This window comes from Panthera pardus, unplaced genomic scaffold (genome assembly GCF_024362965.1).
Source record: "Panthera pardus isolate Hobbes unplaced genomic scaffold, ASM2436296v1 HiC_scaffold_25, whole genome shotgun sequence".
NCBI classification, from domain to species: Eukaryota; Metazoa; Chordata; class Mammalia; order Carnivora; family Felidae; genus Panthera; species Panthera pardus.
In genome coordinates, this window is record NW_026526821.1 from 5,236,371 (window position 1) to 5,247,103 (window position 10,733).

Here is a 10,733-nt window from a genome sequence, read left to right on the forward strand (position 1 = left end):
ACTCACCGTCCTGTCAGCATGAACGACCAATCTTCAATCAGCTTGACCACCGAGGGCTCTAGGGTTGCCAGATTCAGTAAATACAGGATGTCCAGTTAAATTTGAGTTTCACGGAGCAGACTTATGCCACACTATGTTTATACCAAGAAATTGTGTATTGTTCACCCAAAACACAAATGATCCAGTGAAGAAATGGGCAGAAGACATGAATAGACACTTCTCCAAAGAAGATACCCAGATGGCCAACAGACACGTGAAAAGATGCTCAACATCACTCATCATCAGGGAAATGCAAATCAAAACCATGATGAGATATCACCTCACACCTGTCAGAATGGCTAAAATTAACAACTCAGGCAACAGCAGATGTTGGCGAGGATGCAGAGAAAGACGAACCCTTTTGCGTTGCTGGTAGAAATTCAAACGAGTGCCGCTATTGTGGAAAACAGTATGGCGGTTCAAACAGAACTGCCCTACAACCTAGCAAATGCACTAGTAGGTGTTTATCCAAAGGATACAGGAGTGCTGATTTGAAGGGGTACATGCACCCCAATGTTTATAGCAGCACTATCAACAATAGCCAAAGTATGGAAAGAGCCCAAATGTCCATCGACTGATGAATGGATAAAGTTATGGTATATGTATACAATAGAGTATTACTCGGCGATCAAAAAGACTGAAATCTCGCCATTGGCAACAAGGTGGATAGAACTAAAGTGTATTATGCTAAGTGAAATTAGAGAAAGACAAATATCATATGATTTCACTCATGTGGATGAAAGAAACCAAACAGATGAACATAAGGGAAGGGAAGGAAAAATTAGATAAAAACAGAAAGAGAGGCCAACCATAAGAGATTCTCAAATAGGGAGAACAAATTGAGGGTTGCTGGAGGGCAGTCGCGGGGGGGGGGGGGGATGGGTTAAATGGGGGATGGTCATAAAAAAGGGTGCTTGTTGGGATGAGCACTGGATGTTATATACAAGTGAGAAATCACCGAATTCTATTCCTGAAACCAATATTACACTACATAGTAACCAACTTGGATTTAAATTAAAAAGAAAAAAGAAATCTCGTGCGGTTTCGCTGGGTCCCTTGTCATCTCTGAACATCCTAGTCTCGGTGAACTTCTGCATTGGTATGTGTGCCTTCTCCTCTCCTCGTTCTAGGAGTGGAAACCTCCTCCCTACGATATTTGAAACAAGACGTTCGCGGACCTCTGACGGACACTGTTCACCATTTCTTCACTTTAATTCCGTTCTTTTGGAAAGAGTGTTATTCAGGAAGAGCTGGGAGGGGAAGGGATGGCCACACTTGCTGATTCCCATCATACGTGGGAAAAGGAGGAAATATTTACAGCTTGGGAAGGTTTGCCGTATTCCTGCATATTAATATTTTTGGCCATCTCTCAGCATTCTGGGACAGTTTTTAGGTTTTATTTTTTCCCCCCATCTTGCTGTTGCTCTAGAAAACCTTTCAACAACTGGAGCCAACTGTTTCTTTTTAGTTTTTAAGCTTAAACAGTTTTCTTTTTTATTTTGTGATTTTTTTTTTTTGAAACCAAAGAATGTTTTGTGCAGCCAACGTCCCCGCCAGCCAGCCAGCCAGCCAGCCAGCGTGCCTTTTTCCGCAGCGCGGGTGATTATCACCTCGACTGCATAACAAAGACATGAAGGCTTGAGATAAAGGTGCCAATTTGCAGGGCAGGTTTTTGATGGCTTCACCGAGCTTAAGGAACTCCAAGGGTCTCTAGTCCTTGCGCCCCCATTATGTTAGCTCGGGTCACAGCAAAGGGACTCTTGTCTTACCTTACAAATTGTCCACACTCCACACACGTAAAGTAACAATTAACATCACTCTCTGGGGCTTATTGAAGAAGAACAAAGCCGAATCCCTCCCACCGCGCCCCGGAAGCCTCCCTCTCAGCTTTGTTCTCCGCTGGGCGCAGTTATCAATGGCTCCACGTCGCGGCCCCTCCGGGTCAGGGTGCATTTTGTTCCTCTCTTTCCCTCTCACCTGCCCCTTCCTTTCCAGCCTCTCTTGTGCCAGCTCTTAGGATGTGAGAAAAGCCCAGCCCCTGTGTGAAAAGTAAGCCTGAATGCTAGGGGAGAAGAGCCAGCTTTGATTTCCAAGCGAGACTAACACTCAGCGATCTTTGCAGGGGAAGGTGGTAAGTGCCCAGGAGAGGTCCTCGGGTGGCTGTCAGAATGGAAGGCAGAGGGTGTCCGTGGGCTGTCACAAGGCGCGTCTGCAATGAAGCCTCTGTGCTCGAGGAGGAGTCCGCTTAGAAGTGCATGTGCTCTGAGAATGCAGGTGTCGCCCAAGAAGGGCTTGGAGTAGCCTGAAGTCGCAGGTACCGTCCTTGAATGGAACTCGAGTGGCGTATTACCTGTGATTCCAGAGAGACCTCATCGAGCTGGCCTGGCCAGGCGCAGGGCTTTGCTGTCCAGGGTGGACCAGCTACCCTGGGTTCTGCCAGCAGAGGGTCCGACAGAAGGTTTGGAAGGAAAACTGGACCCCTGCGCAGGAAGGGGAGACGGGAGGTGGTTTCCATGTTCTGTTCCGTAAGATTAGGGGTTTACGTACCTGGCAGACCTGTCCCCTTCCCCTTCCGCTGAGGCTTAAGGCAGGCTACGGTTTCCAGTGGTCATTCATTCGTTCATTCACTCAACTGACGCATGTACCTAATCTCCTCTACGTGCTGGGCTTTGTGCCAGGCACTGGGGACCCATCAGGGGCAAGGCAGGACTGATTCCAACCTCAGGAAGCTCCCAGTTTAGTAAACCAATAAACCAGGAGACTTTCAGATGGGGACAAGCGTTAAAAAAAACAAAACAGAACATGTAAGGGGTGTCGTGGGGTGAGGGAGTTGTGGCAGTAGGATGCCAGGGGAGGTGGCATTTGAGCAGGGACGCGAGCAGTGCAAGCAAGCCATCTCTGGGGACAGAGGAGGACACCCATGGGGGCTGGGCGGCCCACCAGGCCTCGGCACCAGGTGGGTCTGGGGAATTTGGACTTTTTATTCCAAGTTCAGTGGGAGGTGCTTAGCGCACCTGGGTAGGGCTGTCCAGTCCAACACACAGGCTTTGCGGCCTCGGGCACAGCGTAGGACCCCCTGGGTCCCCACAGCCCCCCGGAGGATGTCCTCTCATGTTTTCATTGCTGCTTTTCGGGGTTCAAGGGCATCAAGGGGTTCAAGGCTGGGACCTCATGAAAGAGAGTAGGAAGATCGCGCTCCTGAAATCTTTTGCAGACTATCCCCTTCCGTGCTTGAAGTGGTTCTGGGATAGCAGCTAACTATACTTCCCTCCAGCCTGGCTGGGGCCTGGTTGATCACCAGGTGACATTTCACCGGGCTGCCGTGATTGGCCAGATAGGAGGACATGTGACCGAAGCAGGGCCAATCAGAGTCTTTCCCTGGGTTTTTATGCACAGACACCAAGCTGGGATGACCCTTTTTGTCCCTAGGCTGGGATATGGAAAGCTTAGAGCTGTCTGTGGCCAAACCCCTCTCTTCCTGCCCGTGTGCATGCTGCTTCCCTGCCGGTAGGGGAGAAGCCTGAATGCTCCAGGAAACAAGGAGGCCAGTGTGCAGAGAGCGGAGAGGGGGAGGGGAGGGTCGAAGTGAGGGCGCAAGAGAAAAATCTAGTGATGGTTTGGATGTGTGCAGGTTCCTGAGGCCAGCTCTGCCCCTGGGTTTCCCAGTTACTCGAACCAGTTAAAGCCCACTCCAGTTTTGGTCGTGATGGGGGTCTACCCGTCGCAACAAAACGGATTTCAGACCATTTCGCTCTGGAAAGTCGCCTAACCCTCCCGCCTCGGGAAAGTCACGTGGCTAGTCAAACGTCCTTGGTCTTAATTTGCTTAATCCACCCCTCCCCCACCCAGTGGCCCCACTGCTTCCGGGCTGGGTCCGGTGTGGCAAGGGTTTGCCGTTTGCCTAGTGCACCGGCCCTGCCTGTGTCCGGTCCTAGGGACGCCCTGCGGGTCACGCACATTCCCCAGCCCTCCCCCTCCCCCCCACCTCGCTGCTGGGAAAGGAAGCCCCTTCTAGGGAGAGGAGGAAGCCACATAGGGGGCTGCGCGGGGAGGGGGGGTGGCTCAGGGGCCAGAATGTTCATCTTGGAGCTCTGGGGACACCCTCACGTCTCCCCACCGCTCCACTTAGCACCCGGAGCCGCTTTGCGGCCGCTCCTTTTTAGAGGTTCGCCTTCTCGGCTGCGCGGGGAGTAGGGCGTCCTGACGTGGGTACCGCCTGGCTGTCACCCCACGGTGATGACGACCACGGATAAGCTGGAACTTACTTAGCACTTGCCGGGCTGAGTACCTGCGAGGCCCCTCTGCCTTGCGACCTCACGGTAGCCCCATGACGCGGGAGTGATGAACGTTCCTCTTTTGCAGAGGCAGACACAGCATCAGAGAAGCTCAGGCGCTGGTCCACGGTCGCACAGCTTTATCGCCGGAAAGCCGAGATCCAGGTGTGCGTAGGCAGCAGTGTGGCAAACTGCAAGGCGAGAGCTCACCCGGGGTGTCCTGGGGCCTCCTGGATGGACAGTGGTCCGCAGTACCTTTCCCGCGACAATCTGGGCCGTCCCACGTGACCGTAAATGACTGCAAAGGAAGGAGAGAACAGCGTTTCTCCTCTCCGTCCCCACCGCACCCCTCCCCCAGGCTCCGTGGGCGTCTGTTGGGCATTTCTTAAGGACCTGCTCCGGGCCGGGCTCCTGGTGTGGGCGGTGGGGGGTCTAAGCGTCCTCCCACGCTCTAGGCCCAGCCGCCGGTCAGTGCCTGGCACGCAGCGGGCCCTCTGGGGACACTTGTCTGGTGGAAGGAAGGCTGTCCTAGCCCTTCCGGAGCGGGAGGCCTCATCCGGGACATGAAAGGGCATCTCGCGTGGCTGAGAAACGTGGTCCCCCTCCGCCTGTCATGGACGTGGGGACAGGACCCACGGGGACTCCGCATGTTTGATCTGAGAGGCGAATGGCTTCTGTGCAGTCACCTCTCTCGGGGGCCTCACCTCGGAGTCGGGGGAGACGCGTCTATGAGGCCTATTGTTTGCTTTCAGACAACTTCGTCTCGAGTGGATTTTATTATTTTTTTTATTTTTATTTTTTTACAATATTTTATTTTATTTTTTATTTTTTTTCAATAAATGAAATTTATTGTCCGATCGGTTTCCGTACAACACCCAGTGCTCATCGCAAAAGGTGCCCTCCTCAATGCCCCTCACCCACCCCCCATCAACCCTCAGTCCAGTGGATTTTAAAGGAAAGCTCGGGGGCTCTACGAGATGCAAAAGGCTAAGGTGGGAATGCGGGTTGTTTCAGAGACCTGGCTGCGGTTACTGGGGGACCGCGTGTGGGCCAGGTCTTTTAAAGCTAGTGAACGAGGAGAGCGGTGGCTCCCAGCCCGCGACTGTCTGCCCCGTCGTCGGACATCGTTGAAAGGGAGCATTCAGGGGCAAGTGGGGACCCTCCTGGGGGCGTGTCCGTGGCCCCCTGACCTCGTCCCCCTCCCATCTCACCCGATGAGCCCCCATCCGGCCCCCTCATCACTCCCGTGGGCAGCCAGGGGGGCTCGCGGTCGCAAACTGGAGCGTGGACCCTCCCTGTGTTAGGCCCCCCCAGCGGCCCTCCCGTGTTCTCAGGAATGACGTCGTGCGGCGCGCGCTGGGCTGTGGAACTGGCCTCCCCGGGTTCGAATCCTTCCCTATTTACCAGCTGTGCTCACTTGAGAAGATTCCTTCCTCATCTGTAAAATGGAGATCACAATAATAACCCTCTCGACAGCTGTCATGAGGAAGAAATGAATTAGCACCATGTATGAAAGGCATTTGCACACGGCCTAGCACAAGTTATAGACAACGAAAGTGTTTGCTCTTGGGGTCAGGTGGAGACTGCTGGTGGTGGACATAGGCCCTGCCTAGGCTGATGCATTCACCTTGACCTCACCTCCAACCTGTCACAGGCTGTGCTCCTGCCTCACCCCCCTGGTTTCCATCTAGGAAACACTTCAGGCCAATTCCTGCCTCCCGGCCTTTGCACTGGCCTTCTCTGTGCCTGGAATGCATGTCGCTTTTCTTCCTCCTCCCTTACAAAGTAACTCTGCTTTCACTTTCTCCAGGAAGGCTTCCCAGACCAGGCCAGATGCCCTCCCCACACTTTGGTAGCAGTTGTAGGGAGGGTTTTAAAGTTTTTTAAAAAATTTTTTATGCTTATTTATTTTTGAGAGAGAGAGCGAAAGTTGTTTTTTTTTTTGAAGTTTATTTATTTTGAGAGAAAGAGTGCAGGCAAGTGGGGGAGGGGCAGAGAGACAGGGAGAGAGAGAATCCCAAGCAGGCTCTGTACTGTCAGCCTGGGGCCTGATGCGGGGCCGGATCCCCACAACCTGTGAGATCATGACCTGAGCCGAAATCAAGAGTCAGGCGCTTAACCCGCTGAGCCACCCAGCCCCCCTCCCTGCCTCACAGCACGTTTTCATAATGAATTTTCACCAGTGAGTTTTGCTCAACAGGGACCTCTCGGAGTCCAGAACAACGATGGCTCTTGGTTGGCACTCAGGATTCGCTTGGTGAAGGTGTGGATGAGGCAGCCTGCTGTTCTTACCACACATTCACGCCAATGGGCTGCAGAGACCAACGGACCGACTGGTGTGCTGGACGTCCGTGCAGGTGTTTGCAGAACTCCGGACGAGGCAAGGGCAGGACGAGACTGTCTTTCCACCCCTGTCTTCCTCCCTCCTTTGGGGTTTCCCGCTCCCAGCGGTGGCTGCTGCAGACCTAGGGACCATGTACGCACCCCCGCTGGGCCCTCCCAGACCCGCTGAGCGTTGCTGGCTGGGCCGTGCACATCAAGGCAGAAAGAAAAAGATGCAACTTTGAGTTCTTTGGCTCCTCTGGGTTTAAATCAAACTCTTAGTGTAATTTCAAACTACTTTCTTTTTTTATTTTTTTTTCTTTTGGTGGGTCTATTTTATACAGAGCATGTTTCAAATCAAAGCGAGGGAACATTTTCCCCCTTCTTCCCATGAAAGGCAGGGGGTCTAAGACATTTTAATAGCTTTCATATTCCTTGCTCCAAATATATTATTTTAGCACAATAGTTCCTTTGCGGGAGAATTGCTTAAATGATTCAAAATGGATTTAAAAATATATTTCAAGTTTTAATTTTATGCACAGCACATTAATGAGCAGAGTGCCTTAGAGACTGCCTGTCAGTTTAACATATTCACAATATTCTCAACACAGATGTTATTCCATCTAAACCCTTTTAGAGGGAAGAAACCAGTCATTTTTTTCTTGGGGGATGTCAGAAAATATATTATTTTTGAAATTGTATTTTGATCCCAGAATTCTGTGCAAAAATATGATCATTAGGGTCTGGGTTTGCAGAGTCAGTCCCGTGGACACCAAACTTTTAAAAAGTCCCGAAAAGAGGAGCTGTCAGAACCCTTCACTCAGTTCCCGTTCTCTCGCGGGGACTCTGAGCTTCGACAAGTGGAAGTGGAAACAATGGAAACTTCACCGCGCTGTGCGTCAGATGGGTCAGGGTCAGGGTCAGGGTCAGTGGTACAGTTAGGGTCAGGGCCAGGTCATGGTTACAGGTTAGGGTTAGGGTCAGGGTGAGGGTTAGGGGTTAGGGTCAGGGTTAGGAGTTAGGGTCAGGGCCAGGGTTATGGTTTAGGCTAAGGTTATGGGTTAGGGTGAGGTTTAAGGTAAGGGTTAGGGTCAGGGTTAGGAGTTAGGGTTAGGGTTTAGGTTAGGTTCAGGGTAAGGGTCAGGGTTAGGGGTTTGCATTAGGGTCAAGGTCAGGGCTAGGGGTTAGGTTTAGGGTTAGTGTCAAGGTCAGGACTAGGGTTAGGGTTACGGTTAGGGTTTGGGTTGAGCCTCTTTTAAAGACCAGATGGAATGATAGTGGGTTTGATGTGGAAATCTTTAGAAGGTATGACTCTCATTTTCTTGTTTTTCCCATTAAGGTGCCTGATATTGGCATCATGGGTCTCTGTCTCCTTGGCTTATCAGATATGATCCAGGCTTAGCCAGTATTGAGTATATACAGGCTGGCATTAATCACGTCTGTTCCTAAATGTCCCAATCGTTAAGCAGCTGCATAGGTACAGGTGAATTCTTTCTTCCAGGTCAGTGCCAGCTGTGATGGCCTTGATCCTGCCCAGAGTATTTCTGGGTTGGAGTTGCCCTCTGCCCAAGCGCACCTGATTCCTGTGGATGTCGAGGAGAGGTGAGCTTTCTGGAGCCTTCTCTGTGAAACTGGGGAGTGGTGGTCGGGTCAAGTATGTGGCCTAGAAGTGTGTGGCCCACAATGAGAGCCCCTATTTTATCTGTGTAGTGCATGTTTTCCTTGCTGTCCCGGAAGGCTGTTGGCCGTGGGCCTTCCTGAGCTCTCCAGGACCGATCCAGGGCTTTCTGTAGTCAGAGCAGATTTTTATTTAAGCCAGTGCTATGTTCACAGCCTTCTAGCAAAGGCACCAGTTCCCAGCCAGGGCAGTTTTTGTGATGTGCTGGTTTCACACCCCCCACTCCCCTCAACGTGCTGGCTTATCTGAAGGGGCCTTTGCAGGAGGGGACTGGGCACCAGATGTGGGGCTTCTAGAGTCTGGGGCTCTATTCTCCTGTCCCCTGCCTTCCCGGTGCAGCAAGTTCAGGGAGATAAACCCGCAGCTGCTTTCTTAAACAGAAAATGCTAGTATATCTTTTTTTAAAAATTATTTTTATTTTGAGAGGGTGAGGAGGGACACAAAGACAGAGAGAGAGAGAGAGAGAGAGAGAGAGAGAGAGAGAGAGAATCTTAAGTAAGCTTTGTGCTGAGTGCTGAAGTGCCAATGCGGGGCTCTACCTCACATCCCTGGGATCATGGCCTAAGCCGAAATCAAGAGTCGGATGCTCAACCGACTGAGCCACCCAAGTGCCCCTAAAATGCTGGTATATCTTCATTCTTGGTGTATAAGAAAGATTCATGAAAAGACCCCTTTCCCTGTTTTAATAATGAAAGAAATTTTATTTTGAAAATATTAAAGTGATGCATAAAAATATGACCTTGGAGTTCCCACGGAATAAATGGACCCCAGAATAGGTGGGAAAATGTGAGAAATGAGGACAGTGGGGGGGATTTACCGTTCCAGATATTAGCATATGCTCCAAAGACCCAGTCAACGCGTCTGTATTGGTGTTCGAGCAGGCACCTTGATGCGTGAAGCAGTAAGGGCCGGTATCACTCAGGAGGTGTCTATACGGACAGCCGTGTTGCATGTACAATCTAGGGGCTGAGAACTTCCTAATCGAGATTGCAAACCCAAAAGCCGTAAAGAAAAAAGTGATTGTTTTTGACTCTGTGAAATTAAAAAGTTTTCCATGCCAAAGGTATCACAAAGGCAGTACGCACACGACTAATCTTGAAAAAGTATTTCTAACTTTTCTTTTTTATACGTCAGTCAGAGGGTTAATTTCTATTGCAACAGAAAAATTCAAATAATCCAGATGGGTTTAAAGTAAAACGTGGATGTTTTCTCCCTGCCCTCAAGCCCCTTCTCTGGGGGAATCGCTTTTAACGGTTTAGTGAATTTCCTTTGGGGGCCTGGGGGCGGGGGCTCTTTCTTCTTCCTCATCCAGCAAAAGGAATTAATTTTAGTTTTCTTTTGAGCTGCAGCAGTGGGAAAGCGGGAGAACCCACTTGGGTTTTATTTTTGTTGGTTGTTCGCTTTCCCAAACCTGTCATTCCCCCTCCCCCACATCTCTGCTATTATTTACTTAATCTTTTCTTTTACACTTAACACACTTTTAAAAGCATACACTGATTTTAAAAAGGAAACTTTAAATCATTACCATAAATGGAAAACCAGCGCCATTTGCCATATGCAGAAGGTGGTTGTAAAAGTCGCGGGCGCAGAGGTGGTGAAATTCCAGTTCGATGTCGTAGCGGCTTGCTGTCTTTATTAAACACGGGGCTGGCAGCCTCAGGGGTTTGTGAAACGCGGGCTAGCCTCCAGTGGAGACACTCTTTGGCTGAGGCAGGGGCATGGATTGTAGAGGAATGACTTTGTCGCCATGTTTCCATGCTTTGTGATGCCACCGGCACCTCCAGAGGCAGCGGGGACCTCCCTGTTGGGACGGGTCCCCCTCCAAGAGCCTCTGGTGTGATGGCCCTGGATGGACAGAGAGGACGGCGTTCCTCAAACCCAGCACAGCTTACGATTAGGACTTCAGGTTTCCAAATCCCACAGTTGATCTGCATTCATTTCTTTTTTTAAAGTTTTGTTTTATTTATTTACTTATTTTTGAGAGACAGATCGTGAAGAAGGGAGGGGCAGAGAGAGAAGGAGACACAGAATCCCAAGCAGGCTCCAGGCTCCGAGCCGTCAGCACAGAGCCCGACGCGGGGCTCGAACCCGTGAACTGGGGGATCGTGACCTGAGCTGAAGTCAGATGCTTAACCGACTGAGCCCCCCAGGCGCCCCCTTTAACCCGACATTTTTCAAAACTCCTGAGGCCCTCCTTTTTTTAAAAAATTACTTGAACTTGCCAACGTAGTTTTTTGAGAAGCACTGGGATATTTAGAGAACTTTGGTTGTAACTAATGACAACTAAATACTCTTGCTTTTTTTTTTTTTTAAATAAAGGAAAAAGTGATAATTTGGTGAAGTTTTCAGAGCACTTGCCAGTCACCGCCGGGAGAGATACTGTTTCTCGCAAGTTGCGAAACAATGAGGACTCTGATCTT

At 50.5% G+C, this 10,733-nt stretch overlaps 1 long non-coding RNA gene across 1 annotated transcript; it reads left to right on the top strand.

Annotated features, from left to right (window-relative positions):
- The first annotated feature begins 1,695 nt into the window (after nt 1-1,695).
- LOC109253372 (uncharacterized) lies at nt 1,696-6,880 on the top strand. Its single transcript, XR_002074360.2, has 3 exons — nt 1,696-2,170; nt 4,402-4,478; nt 6,514-6,880. It is a non-coding gene; the product is annotated as an uncharacterized LOC109253372 (long non-coding RNA).
- Nucleotides 6,881-10,733: the final 3,853 nt, after the last annotated feature.